At 45.7% G+C, this 12130-nt stretch overlaps 1 long non-coding RNA gene across 1 annotated transcript; it reads left to right on the top strand.

Annotated features, from left to right (window-relative positions):
- The first annotated feature begins 2072 nt into the window (after positions 1-2072).
- Positions 2073-5482, top strand: LOC143441201 (uncharacterized). Its single transcript, XR_013108431.1, has 3 exons — positions 2073-2435; positions 4339-4514; positions 5119-5482. It is a non-coding gene; the product is annotated as an uncharacterized LOC143441201 (long non-coding RNA).
- The last annotated feature ends 6648 nt before the right edge of the window (positions 5483-12130 follow it).

Here is a 12130-nt window from a genome sequence, read left to right as displayed (position 1 = left end):
AGTGAACTACCCATTCTCAAGATCCCATGGGGGAATGGAATGATCCAGAGGATTTCTGGCCATATTCAATTTACTCTGCTTCACATCTTCCACAAACCAGGCTCACAGCCTGCCTAGGAGGGACAGAAGGGGAAGTGTTTGGGTTTGTGACTGTGTGAACGGAGACATTCAATATCATCTTCATGGAGATTCATTGTGGTCGATGGGCTTAGACAGCAGAGGTGGGAGTTGATTCTGGAATCAGGACAGGCATGTTAATAACAAATTTAATTTTTGCACGACACTTGCTACAAATGCTCACATTTGGCTGCATACTCCAGTTATACTACAAGAGAAATGTTCCTCTTATCTACAGCTGTACCCCCGACCCCCAATTCAAAGGAAATGTTCATTTTATTTTAAACGTGGGTTTCCTGGAGCCTCACCTTAAGTTCTAGCAAGTGTGAAGGCCTGTGAACTCAGGTCTTTTCTTGTCAGACCTACCCTCACTTGCTCCTCTGCTCATGAGTCACTCTGCCCTGGGCCTGACCATCGTTGTCCTTGCAATTTCATATTCATCATATGAGAAGAAGGAATAAGAGAAGGAGGACGAAGAGGAGAGAGCAAGGATAAGCTAGTCTGCCAATTTGTACCCATTTGTAGATCATGATTCAAACAGAAGTTTGATAACTCTTGAGTGTGATGCCCACTTTGGTCATCGGCTGGAGGGCAGAGGTCATCTCAGCTGGTAGGAGGCAGTTGTGAAATAAGACACACTCTTTGAAAAGAACTCACTGTAGTGAGAGAGATACAGCTACATGCAGACAAGTATTAATCAATACAGGATTTGGTGCTGTGAGTTGCCCGTGGACCAACTCTTCCTCTGAGAAAAGATATTGCTTCTGGCTGCAGAAGCACTCCTGGGACCCAGGGGTGGCTAACTGGTGAGCTTCACTTCCCTAGCTGCAGTGACTGGTCCAAGAATGAGCACATGACAAAGTCTACAGATGAGTTCTTCCTTGTGCTTTTTGACAATGAATCCGGAAGAGAGCAATCAACTTCCTGCGTGATCTTGGAGCTGCCGAGTGTGAGGCAGACCATCAACACTCAAGTCCGCCCTCCAAGAAGGAAACACGCCTCCAAGAAGGAGTCACAAGTGGGGTGGGAAGCTCTGAGAGAGGCAGACACCTCTTCCTCCTCACCACCTCACGGTCAACTCCACCCTCACATCACCTCAGAGGCGCTCTGAACTCTCTCCCTATTCCTCCCTCCTTCCCTCTCTTCCTTTCTTTGCTTAAGCTGGTTTAAGTGGACCTTCTCCTGTAACCAAGGGAGTCAGGAATGAAACAAATCCTAAAAGGGAGTCATTGAGACAAAATATTTGTCAAAGAATGAACATAACTCTGAAGTCACAGGGGAGAGAGAGAGAGAAAGAGAGAGAGAGAGAGAGAGAGAGAGAGAGAGAGAGAGAGAGAGAGAGAGAGAGAGGAAGGAGAGGGAGGGGAGGGAAGGGGTGAAGAGAGGCACTAGAATCTAGGGAAAATTTCCTGGCAAGCATGTTTGAACTGGACTTGAGGAGGACATAAGGTAAAATGATAAAGGCAGGCCTGGAGAGGGCTGGGGAGAGCTGGGCAAGCCTGGGGAGGGCTGGGGAGGGCTGGGGAGGGTTTGGGGAGGGCTGAGGAGGGCTGGAGAAGGCTTGCCAGGGGGAAATAAACAACATGAAAGATCGGTGAGAGAATAGTCAGGATACAAAGGTGGGAGCTGCAGTATTTTAGCTTCTAGGAGAAGGAGGAGGAGGCTTCATCTACTGACTTTGACACAGACAGTTTTCCAGAATGAGGACTATTGTTGCATCTCACCCATAGCCAAGAGTCTCTATAATAGTTTGATAGTAGACTTCTTAATATTGCCACAACTCTGAGGAGCCCAGAGTTCAATAAGGAGTAGTCATACTAAAAGTATACACACACACACCACACACACACACACACACACACACTTACACACACACAGAGAGAGAGAGAGAGAGAGATGATAGATAGATAGATAGATAGATAGATAGATAGATAGATAGATAGATGATAGATAGATAGATGACAGAGATAGACAGACAGACAAATAGATATTACATTGCTGGAATTGAACCCATGGCCTTGTGTATGCTGAGCAAGCATTCTACCATAGAGCTATATCCTAGCCTTTTAATTTTGGTTTTTACGCTATATTGATTTCTATGAATTTAATATAATAGTCCAACAATCTTTTTCACTTCACACAATTTATTTAGTTTTTACTTGGTACTTGTTAGGCCTAGAATTTGTTTGTTTGCTTGTTTGTTGTTTGAAGGGGTGCCACAGTGTGCATTTGGAGGTCAGAGGACAACGTTTGGGAGCCGATTCTCACCTTCCATCATATGGTTGCTGCAGATTGAACCCAGCTCTTTGGGCTTGGCAGTAAGTAGCTTAATCTTCAGGACATCTCACTGGTGCTAGGCCCAGAATACTTCTAAAGCTCATTTGGGATTAGGTGTTGGTCTCAAAACTCTAATGAGATCAGAAATTCTCTCTTAAGAAAAAGTGTACACACTCACATATGAAATTTTTTGCATAAAATTTGCAGGATATTCGCAGCATCTATCTCCTCCTGAGAACCCTGGGGTGCACTTGAAGTATTGGGGTCCTCAGTAGAGGATCCATTTTGTTCCTTGTTCCAGCTTCATGTGACACCCCTGTGTTCACACTGTTCAGACACAGCTTCATGTGACAGCCCTGTGTTCACACTGTTCAGACACAGCTTCATGTGACAGCCCTGTGTTCACACTGTTCAGACACAGCTTCATGTGACAGCCCTGTGTTCACACTGTTCAGACACAGCTTCATGTGACAGCCCTGCCCTGTGTCCCCACTGTTCAGACACAGCTTCATGTGACAGTCCTGTGTCCCCACTGTTCAGACACAGCTTCATGTGACAGCCCTGTGTCCCCACTGTTCAGACACAGTTTCATGTGACAGCCTAGAATAAAGAAGCTGGGGTTTACCTACCCTGCAAAAAACAAAAATAAAACCAAAAACCCACAAAGAATGAAGAGTTGTCCTGATGTCTATCAGGAAAGTAGAGAATCTACTAAACTAGGACCATTTCAATTAATATAAGGGCTTAAGATTTTTTTTGACTATGCAAATTATACAAATGAAGGACATTGTCCTGGATCAAAAGATACACTGTTTCTAATCCCAGACTCTGTGAATGCTGCCTTATCTGGAAAAAAAAGGGGGGTTATGCCCATAAAATTAAGATAAAGTATCTTAGGATGAGGTCATCTGGATAATATGGGTGAATCCTGGACCCTAAATCTAATGACAAGTGCTCTTGTGAATGCTACAGAGGAAGTGGAGGTCGGAGTGATGTAGCCACAAGTCAAGGCATGCTGACAGCATTCAAAGTGAGAAGCTGGGAGCAGACTCTCCCCAGAGTTTCCTCAGACACCGTGGCTCTGCTAACACCTTGATTTTAGATTTCTGGCTTCCAGAACTGTTAGATGATAGACTTACCATTTTGATCAATCCAATTTGGGTCATTGTCTTAGCAACTGTAGGACAACAATACATTATAACCTATATAAAGATTTGCCCGTTATTCCAATTTCTCTAGGGCTTTCTCTCCTCCTGCCCTGCTCAGCACCAACACAACAATCTTTGCTGTTTGTTCTCTGGAGCAAAATACCAAAAAATCCTGAAAGCCACTTGCCTACAGTTAGTCAGCCACAGGTCCACAGACTGACAATTTCAGTTCCTAGGTCAGAAACAGGATGGTTTATTACAGTGAGAACAGTGGCCAGGATGCCTGAATCTGTATATCCCCAATAATCATCGAGAGACACACAGAGAATGAAATGCTAGCCTGTGCACACAGTGGGTCACAGAGAGAATCAAATGTTAGCCTGTACACACAGTGGGCTTCACCTTTTGATTTTCATAGAGGAGTTCCTTCAACGGTTTTGTATAAATTCTGTGATGGATAGTTCCAGTTTTCTTAACACTTCCGTGATACTTAGTCCTGATGGGGGAGTGCCCATAATATTAACAGTCAAATTTAAATTTAAAAAATTTCCCATTCATTTGAGAAACAGAGAGAGAGAGAGAGAGAGAGAGAGAGAGAGAGAGAGAGAGAGAGAGAGAGAGAGAGGAGTGTTGGCGTGTGCCATGTCATCTGGGTGGAGGTCAGAGGAAATCTCTGGAGAGCTGGTTCTCTCCTTCCACCATGTGTCTTCCAAGGCTCAATCTCTGGTCCTCACAGGCTTGGCACCTTTGCCTGCTGAGCCATCTTGCTTGCCATAAGTTTTATTTTTATTTCCAGTGCTGGATACTGGACTCAGAGCCCGAGTCATGCTAGACTTTATTGCTGCCCTGGATCTTTCATCCAGTTCCACACCATTCTATACTTCCTCGAGGGACACCACCTTTGTGGGGCTGGTTCGTAAGCTCTCGTGCCCTTGGATCTGAACGGAGACACTGTGTCCATTTTCCAAGGCAGTAAGTGAACCGGTTGGTCAGGGTGGGGAGGGTCCTCTTGTAGCTGTACCCCTTACACCCACTACCTCTAGAAGGGAGGTAGTTAAGTATCTGCCTGCAAGGTATGCACAGTGTCAGCGTTCCATGACAGAGCTGTTTCTTGAGGGGCTGAGAGTGGGAATGGGGGTGGGGTGGGAGGTGTTGAACTCACTTTCATTCTGCAGACATATTACTTATTGCTGCTCATATTAGCTCATGCTCCCCTGACTAGGACAGCTCATAACTGGCAGTAACACCAATGGTAACAGCGTGGAAGATTCCATACATAACAAAGTGGTTATGAGAGAACCTCGCAGGCGGGGTTGACCCACGGCTCACAAACCATGAAGAGATTTAGTGCAATTCCTTGTAGCCATTGCCTTGTGATGCTTTTGGAGCAGAGTTCAAAGTGCTTCCAAAAGAGGAATTTGCTAATATCTAGAGCAGCCAGGGCTTCATTAGAAACAAAGCCCACCACTTCCCAGGACGCCACCTTTGAAGAAGGCCTACTTATTCGTACCTAAGCTTCAGGAGGATTGTCAAGCAGAGCCGCCTTGCCTTCTAATTCTGTCCTCTTCACCAAAAGCTAGCACTGCGCGGAGAGGAAGAACCTGGGCAGAGACACGGAAGAAGGACCAAGTGGGAGAAGAGCAGCTGGAGTGTGACATCCTCTGCTAAGCGGTATAATCCCACCCACAGAGCCTCTGTGGTCAATGTCCAACTCAAGACTGACGCTGGAGCAGAAGAGTTATAGTTTGGAAAAACCCACGCCAGCTCTGTAGAGAGCTTTTCTCTGAAGCACTCCCGGGCCTAGTCCAAACTGACAGCTTGGGTGGGACGTGGAGTGGTGAGCCAACTGACTTGAATGGAGTTCTAACTCAACTCAACAAAAATGCCTGTCTTATATAATCTCATTGATTTATTTTTATTGTCATGTGTATGCGTGTGTGTATGTGTGCATGTGTGTGTGTATGTGTATGTGTGGTGTGTGTGATATATGTGGTATGTGTGTGTATGTGTGTGGTGTGTGTGATGTGTGTGGTATGTGTGTATATATGTGTGTGGTATGTGTGTGTGTGGTGTGTATGTGTGTATGGTGTGTGTGTATGTGTGGTGTGTGTATGTGTGGTGTGTGTGTGTGTGTGGTGTGTGTGTATGTGTGTGGTGTGTGTGTGGTGTGTGTATATATGTGTGGTGTGTATGTGTGTATGGTGTGTGTGTATGTGTGGTGTGTGTATGTGTGGTGTGTGTGTGTGTGTGGTGTGTGTGTATGTGTGTGGTGTGTGTGTGGTGTGTGTATATATGTGTGGTGTGTATGTGTGGTGTGTGTGTGGTGTGTGTGTGTGTATGTGTGTGGTGTGTGTCATTGATTTATTAGAGAAAGACTGAAACATAATATAGTCATTGATTTATTAGAGAGATTGTAAATCCAGATTGCCTTTGTTAAACAAAGCAAAACCATTTCAGAACTTAGCATTTAACCTTAAACAAACCCGAACACTGAGACTTGAACCTCCTTTTCCTTCCACTTTCCCCCATTTTATTTTTGAGAGCAAACATGCGTTTCCCCCACGTCAGCAGCCTGGGCAAATGTTGAGTTTGAGGCAACCGAAGGGCATGAACTTGAACTAAAGTTTGAAAATATAGACTGTCCTAGATGACACGGCAAGATTAGGGGGCATTTGATGCAGAGCTTAGTGCAAGGCTTTTCTCCTCCCAAGGAGCAGTCACTCCCTGTTCTGGAAGCAGAGAGAGTAGTTTCCATTCTCCAGAGTGGGAGGAAATGTCTCTAATTGAGCAAAATCCCAGGTTTCCCAAGACTTAGTTTGGTTCTTTATCTTGGGTCAGGGAGGAATTCCAACCTTGGGTTGGAAGGTGAGGGAGCAGGGTGAAGGTGCCTCCGGAAATGGAACCTGTAGGCTTGGCTTAGAGTTTTCAAGAAGTGGACAATGATCCTCGGTGGCTGAGGGTTAGCATGGGTCAGTGGTACCGAGAGATAACATTTAAAAAGGGACAAAGAAAGAAAGAAAAATAAAAAAGAGAGAAAACTACCCAAGCATATCCCAGAACCAACAAAGGAGCCTATGAGTCCTTTCTCTCAGAATTGAGGGTTTGAATCTTCAGGGCTAGCCTGTGCGAGTTGGCTGAATAGAGCTGGTCTCACCTGGGAAGGTAAGGGAAGCTTCCAGCCCAGCAAAACCAGGACCAGATGCAACTATGCACTACAGCCCTATGGGACCATTGACAAGAATGTGTCTCCTTGGGACACCATGACCTTCAACCAGGCAGAGTGCAGAGTTTGGGGGCTAGGCAGCAGGTTCCCAGCACGTGCCCTTTCTCTTGGAGATGCCACCCTGTGCAGCAATGGCTGCCTAGTGAATGCATCCCAGCCTTGTACTGGGCTTCCTCAGAGCTGATACCTTGGCTCTGGCATTGGAAAGTTTTCCCAGCAGTCATTCAGGAAGATCGTCCCAGTGCAGGTTACCACCTGGAAGACGTGATGATCCTGTCAGCCTCCTGAAGATGTTACCCATCTTCAAGACTGACTTAACTTCAGGACAAGAGGTTATATTGCCAAGTAAACAAACTGCACATGTGGGCTGGGTGACGGCTCAGAGTAGGTAAGGCGGTTGTTGTGCAAGCCTGAGGACCTAGGTTCGATTCCTGCATCTATGTGTTGGGTAGCAGTTTCCTCTCACACTGAAATTCTCCACTGAGAGCCGCCAGTGCAAGTCACACAGTGAGACCCTGTCTTATAATAATAATAATAATAATAATAATAATAATAATAATAATAATAATAAATAGTAATAGACATTTTGTCTGACTACTTTGTTTTTATTTTGTGTAGTAAGTGTGTCAGGCTTTGGCTAGAATTAATGGCTTCAGGGTAAGACATAACTCAGCTCTTCTCTTTGTGAGAAGCTACCAGTACCTGAGGCAAACAACTAAGGAATGAAGAAACTGGCTCAGCTCAGTTCACAACCTCAAGCAGCATTTTCTTGGCTACCAGAAGAGAGGAGACTTACCTTTCCAAACACTGAACCTCCTGAAGATGAAAGAAAGAGCAAGAGGCAGGCAGTGTCCTCTTCAGGCCTTCTGTGGAACAAGCAAGCATCAGGAGAGGTCTGTAATGAGTGGCTGGGCCCACGAGCCGTGGCTCTTCCCAGAGGTTGGCGTACAGAAGCTCTGTTGTTATCTGTAAACCTCCTTACCAGCTGCGGCCACGTGTAGCATCAACATCGTGCACGCCAATCTAAACTTACAAAATAAATTTCATTGCAGAAAACCTCAAGAACTCACACAGCTGGTTTTCTAGAACAGGGACGGCGCAGTCCAAGGCCCTTCTGAGAACTAAGTGTGACTGCAGCTCCAGTGGCCCACCCTCTCTGGGCTGCCGTGTGCAGCTGGATTGACTGTTGGGGCAAACCTTGCAAAGCAAGCTCAAGTGTGGGGTTCGTGGTTTATCAGTCTCCGTGAGTTTGTTGAGTGCATGCCTCCTCTCCAGTGCATGAGGCAGGTGAGGAAGATGTGGTTTCTTTCAGGAGGGTTTCTGGGGGTTTGGGAGGGTCATAGCTGACACCTCCAAAGGTAGCACACTAAAATGGGAAGAGCTCCAAGAGCCTACTCCAGGGCACGTTCTGCTCTGCATTCTGCTGACCACAAGCAACTGTGCCCAGGCTCAGTGCTGCCCACAGTGGATTAGTCCCTCCACATCAGTCATCAATAAACAGCGCCCCACAGCCATGCCCTCCGGCCAGTCTGATGGAGGCAATCCTTCCACTGAGGCATCCTTTTACCAGGGGACTCTAGTTTGTATCAAGTTGACAATCAAGACTATGTCCTAGTTGTGTCAGTAAAGGAGGGAGGTAATTAAAAGAAAGGCTAACCCTGGGAAGGGTCAGACAGGGATGGGCAGTAGGACTTCCATGAGTTTCAGGACAGACTGGTCTACATAGCCAGTTCCAGTCAGGTGAGAATAAACAAGGCTACCTCTGTCAGAGGACAGTGAGAAGGAAGTATGACCTTGCCAGCTCACTGCTGAAAACAGAGCTGGACGACACAGCAAGCGACGCGTTTACTGACTGACAGTGACATCTTTATTTAGTAATCCAAGAGGGGGGAGCCATAATCGTGCACCTAGTTTCCTCTCAGATACACAATGTTCGCAGTGCACAAGACACTCTCCAGGACTTCACTGGGTGTGGTGAACTGAGTCCCACTGAAACGGGAAAAGACCTCCAGGAGATAGGATGTAGATGAGGGATCAGCGGAAGGTCAGCTAATCAGGGTGGGATTACTCTGCTCCTGGTTTGTCAGGAGTGATGAGCTTCACTCAGGATTTGGGGAGCAGTAATCACCTGCTTTCCCAGACACTCCCTCAGCTTTAGCCCTTCCATCAGCCAGAGTGCAAGCACTATGCTAAAAATGAATCTGAAAATCTCCTCACAGAGTTGTCTTTGTGGGGCCAGTGTGTGGCATGCCCCGCTATGCCAGAGGGATTAATTGTTCTCAGGGTTTCTGTTTGCAACCCCCCCCCCAGTTTCGCAAATACCCCAAGGTCATGTTTAGTGTGGATCAATCTATTGTAATGTAACTCCAGAGTGATCATTAGAGAGTGAGCTCCAGGAGCTAATTAAGAAGGGGAATCACCAGCCTACAGCACCCCCCCCCCCAGATGAACCAGGGACATCTCCAAGTAAGGAAAATGCTGTCAAAGTTCCAGAAGCATGAAAGGGAACTGCCTCAAAAGCCAATTCAACTTTAATCTGAAGGAGAATCCAACCAGGACACAGAGCCCTGATCTGTCTACTGTAGACATTGCAAGAGCCCTTAGGCTCAGAACCAACCGGAAAAGTCGATAGTAAACAGAGTCCGTGATCTGACTAGTTATACTGACAGAATTTACTGTTATTTTAGCACCTGCTACCAGGACAAACCTGTGACTCTGTGAACTGACCTGTGAAATGACATTGATTTAATACAGGGCATAAGAATGTAAAAATTAACTGAGGACAGACATTCCACCATTCCTTTGCTTGAGCAGAGTGCTTCCAGGATTGACCACACACTTAGTTAAAAAAAAAAAAAAGAATATATTTAAAATGATGTATCATTTGACAGCTTCCTACATGTATACAACGTATCTTAACCATTTCTCCTTCCCACTCCCCCCTCCCGGACACGGTCTAACACATCCCCTCCCTCCTTCATAACCTCTTCTCTTTATGTTTTATAACTCGCTGTGTCCCATTAGTGCCGCCCACATGCACACAGGCGTGAGGCCACCCACCGAACCATGAACAGCCCATCAGCGGCCGCACTTCTGAAGAAAAACGACTTTCCTCTCCCCTGCAGCTGTCAGCTGCTAGTTGCTCCTCAGCCAAGGGTGGGGCACCATGAGCCCTCCCCAGTCTATGCTGCAATGTTGACCGGCTTGAGCCCCTGCAGGGCTTGCATTCGGTAACTATACACACAGCCATGTCAAGTCCAGAAACCAGCTGTTCACAGCACTCCTCCTCAACCTGCTATATTCTTTCTGCCCGCCTTCCAGATGTTTTCCCAGTGTTGGGGGAGGCAGTGACATCAACGTCCAGAGCGCTCTTATGTCCAGTGCTTTGACCAGTAGAAGTCTCTGTATTAACTGCTGTCCATTGCAGAAAGAAGCTTCTCTGATCAAGGTTGAGAGCAACGCTAATCTATGGTTTAAACATAAGAGTTTAGAAGGCAGTTTGACTTGTCCGTTGTGCAAAACAATAATAATCCCCACCAGCTTTCCCCCTGGCTTATGACGACCACAGACCACAGCCATGGCTTTTGACCACCAGGTACAGTATGAGACAGGAACTCCCTCCTGTGGAGTAGGCCTCAAGTCCAAGCAGGAAGTGGTTGGTTACCCCCATACTTGCCCACCAATTTGTAAGGAAACCATTTTTACTTGGAAAATGGAGGACCAATCTGGGGCCCTGGTCCAAGCTGACAAGCTCTCAAAAGCTACAAAAGCAACCTCTTAGGTACTTGGAGGCTTCCTGTAGCATTCAGCACCGAGGTCTCTCCAGGGAATCCCATTTTTCCCTCACCTGGAACAAGGTTGTCTCAAGCCTGAGACAAGACCATGAACTGCCAGACAACCTCATACCCACACCCTTAAAAAGCCAAAACAGCCACCAACCAAACCAAACCCAAATCAGTTATGGATGATGACACAGACCTACAGTCCCAGCTTCTCGGGAGCCGGAGGCAGGAAGATCAACATTTTAAGGCCCGTCTGGACAACTGTACCTCAAAATGCAAAGTAAAATCAAGGCCAGAGATATCTTAGTGGGCCTGGTGGTTCTGGTGTCTGATCTCCAAACTCTAAGATAATAACTCTAAGATAAGCCACAAAATTGTTCCTAACTCAGCAATGAATATGTTAGAGGACCAATCTGGGGCCCTGGTCCAAGCTGACAAGCTCTCAAAAGCTACAAAAGCAACCTCTTAGGTACTTGGAGGCTGTTTACAGATGACGTGTGGGGAAATCTGGGGTTCTTGTGAAATATGACTGAGGGTTGCCACATAATGAGAATCTACCTATGGAAGACTCAAAGCTTTGTTTAAGATTTTATACATTTTTTAAAAATGAACATTTTTAAATAAAAATTAAAGCCTTTCTTAATTTGATAATATCTGTATGCATATCATAAATGCCTTCGTATATCTGTCTTTATACAAGTCTTAATATTTACATACATAGTGTACACACACACACGCCAACATACACACATGCACACACACACACACACACACACACACACACACTCCATCCAACTGAAATGGGGCATATTTAACTTTACTTAACATCCTCCTGACATGGGAAAATTCCTGGCTTTGAGTATTAACTATCATCCAATTCTATGGTATTACTCTTGTGTTTGAGCTTCAGAAAACTAACATGAGCTGCAGATTTTCTGGCAAGACCCTAATTTTAGATATTCTGTGCTCTTTCCTTATTTTTGTCAAACTACCTTTCCTGTTTTTTTTTTTTTTTTTCAGCTCAAATACTATGGTCAGTGGTTGTAAAATCACTGTTTTGACAATAAATGTCCCCAACCTACTGACTCACAGAGAACTCTAAACTATGCGTTTCCTGATTATGTTAAAAAGAAATAAAATATTTTACAGCTTCTTGTTATTTTTCAACCCTGACAAAGAACTTTCTGCACAGATTTTTTTTTCAGTCAGTAAGTTGACTTGTGGGTTACTGGCAGGGGAGATAAGCCAAGGTCTCAAGCTGTTGACTGACACTGGTGTGAGGCAGCTGACCTCTAACAGAGCCATGATGGAACTCAAATCCCTTAGCACTTGAACTTTGACCTGGCAGACCTGTCACTCTGCTTTCAGCGTGAGTGTAGACCCTAATCCTCCCCAAAGAACCTTAAAACCAACCAAGCAACAGCTCCAGCATGGTTGCTATCTCTCATCTCTGCCCTACAATGTTTATTTGCAACCCAGTGTCAAAAGACCCATAGCACAATGACCACCAAGCCCTCAACACAACCATCTTCAAAGGGCACTTGAGAAGTTCCATGTGTTAGAAGTCTTTGCAGCTGCCAAGG

The sequence above is a fragment of the Arvicanthis niloticus genome, chromosome 1 (genome assembly GCF_011762505.2).
Source record: "Arvicanthis niloticus isolate mArvNil1 chromosome 1, mArvNil1.pat.X, whole genome shotgun sequence".
Taxonomy (NCBI): Eukaryota; Metazoa; Chordata; class Mammalia; order Rodentia; family Muridae; genus Arvicanthis; species Arvicanthis niloticus.
Note: the sequence above shows the minus strand (reverse complement) of the source record. Positions and strands in the feature narration are given on the sequence as shown.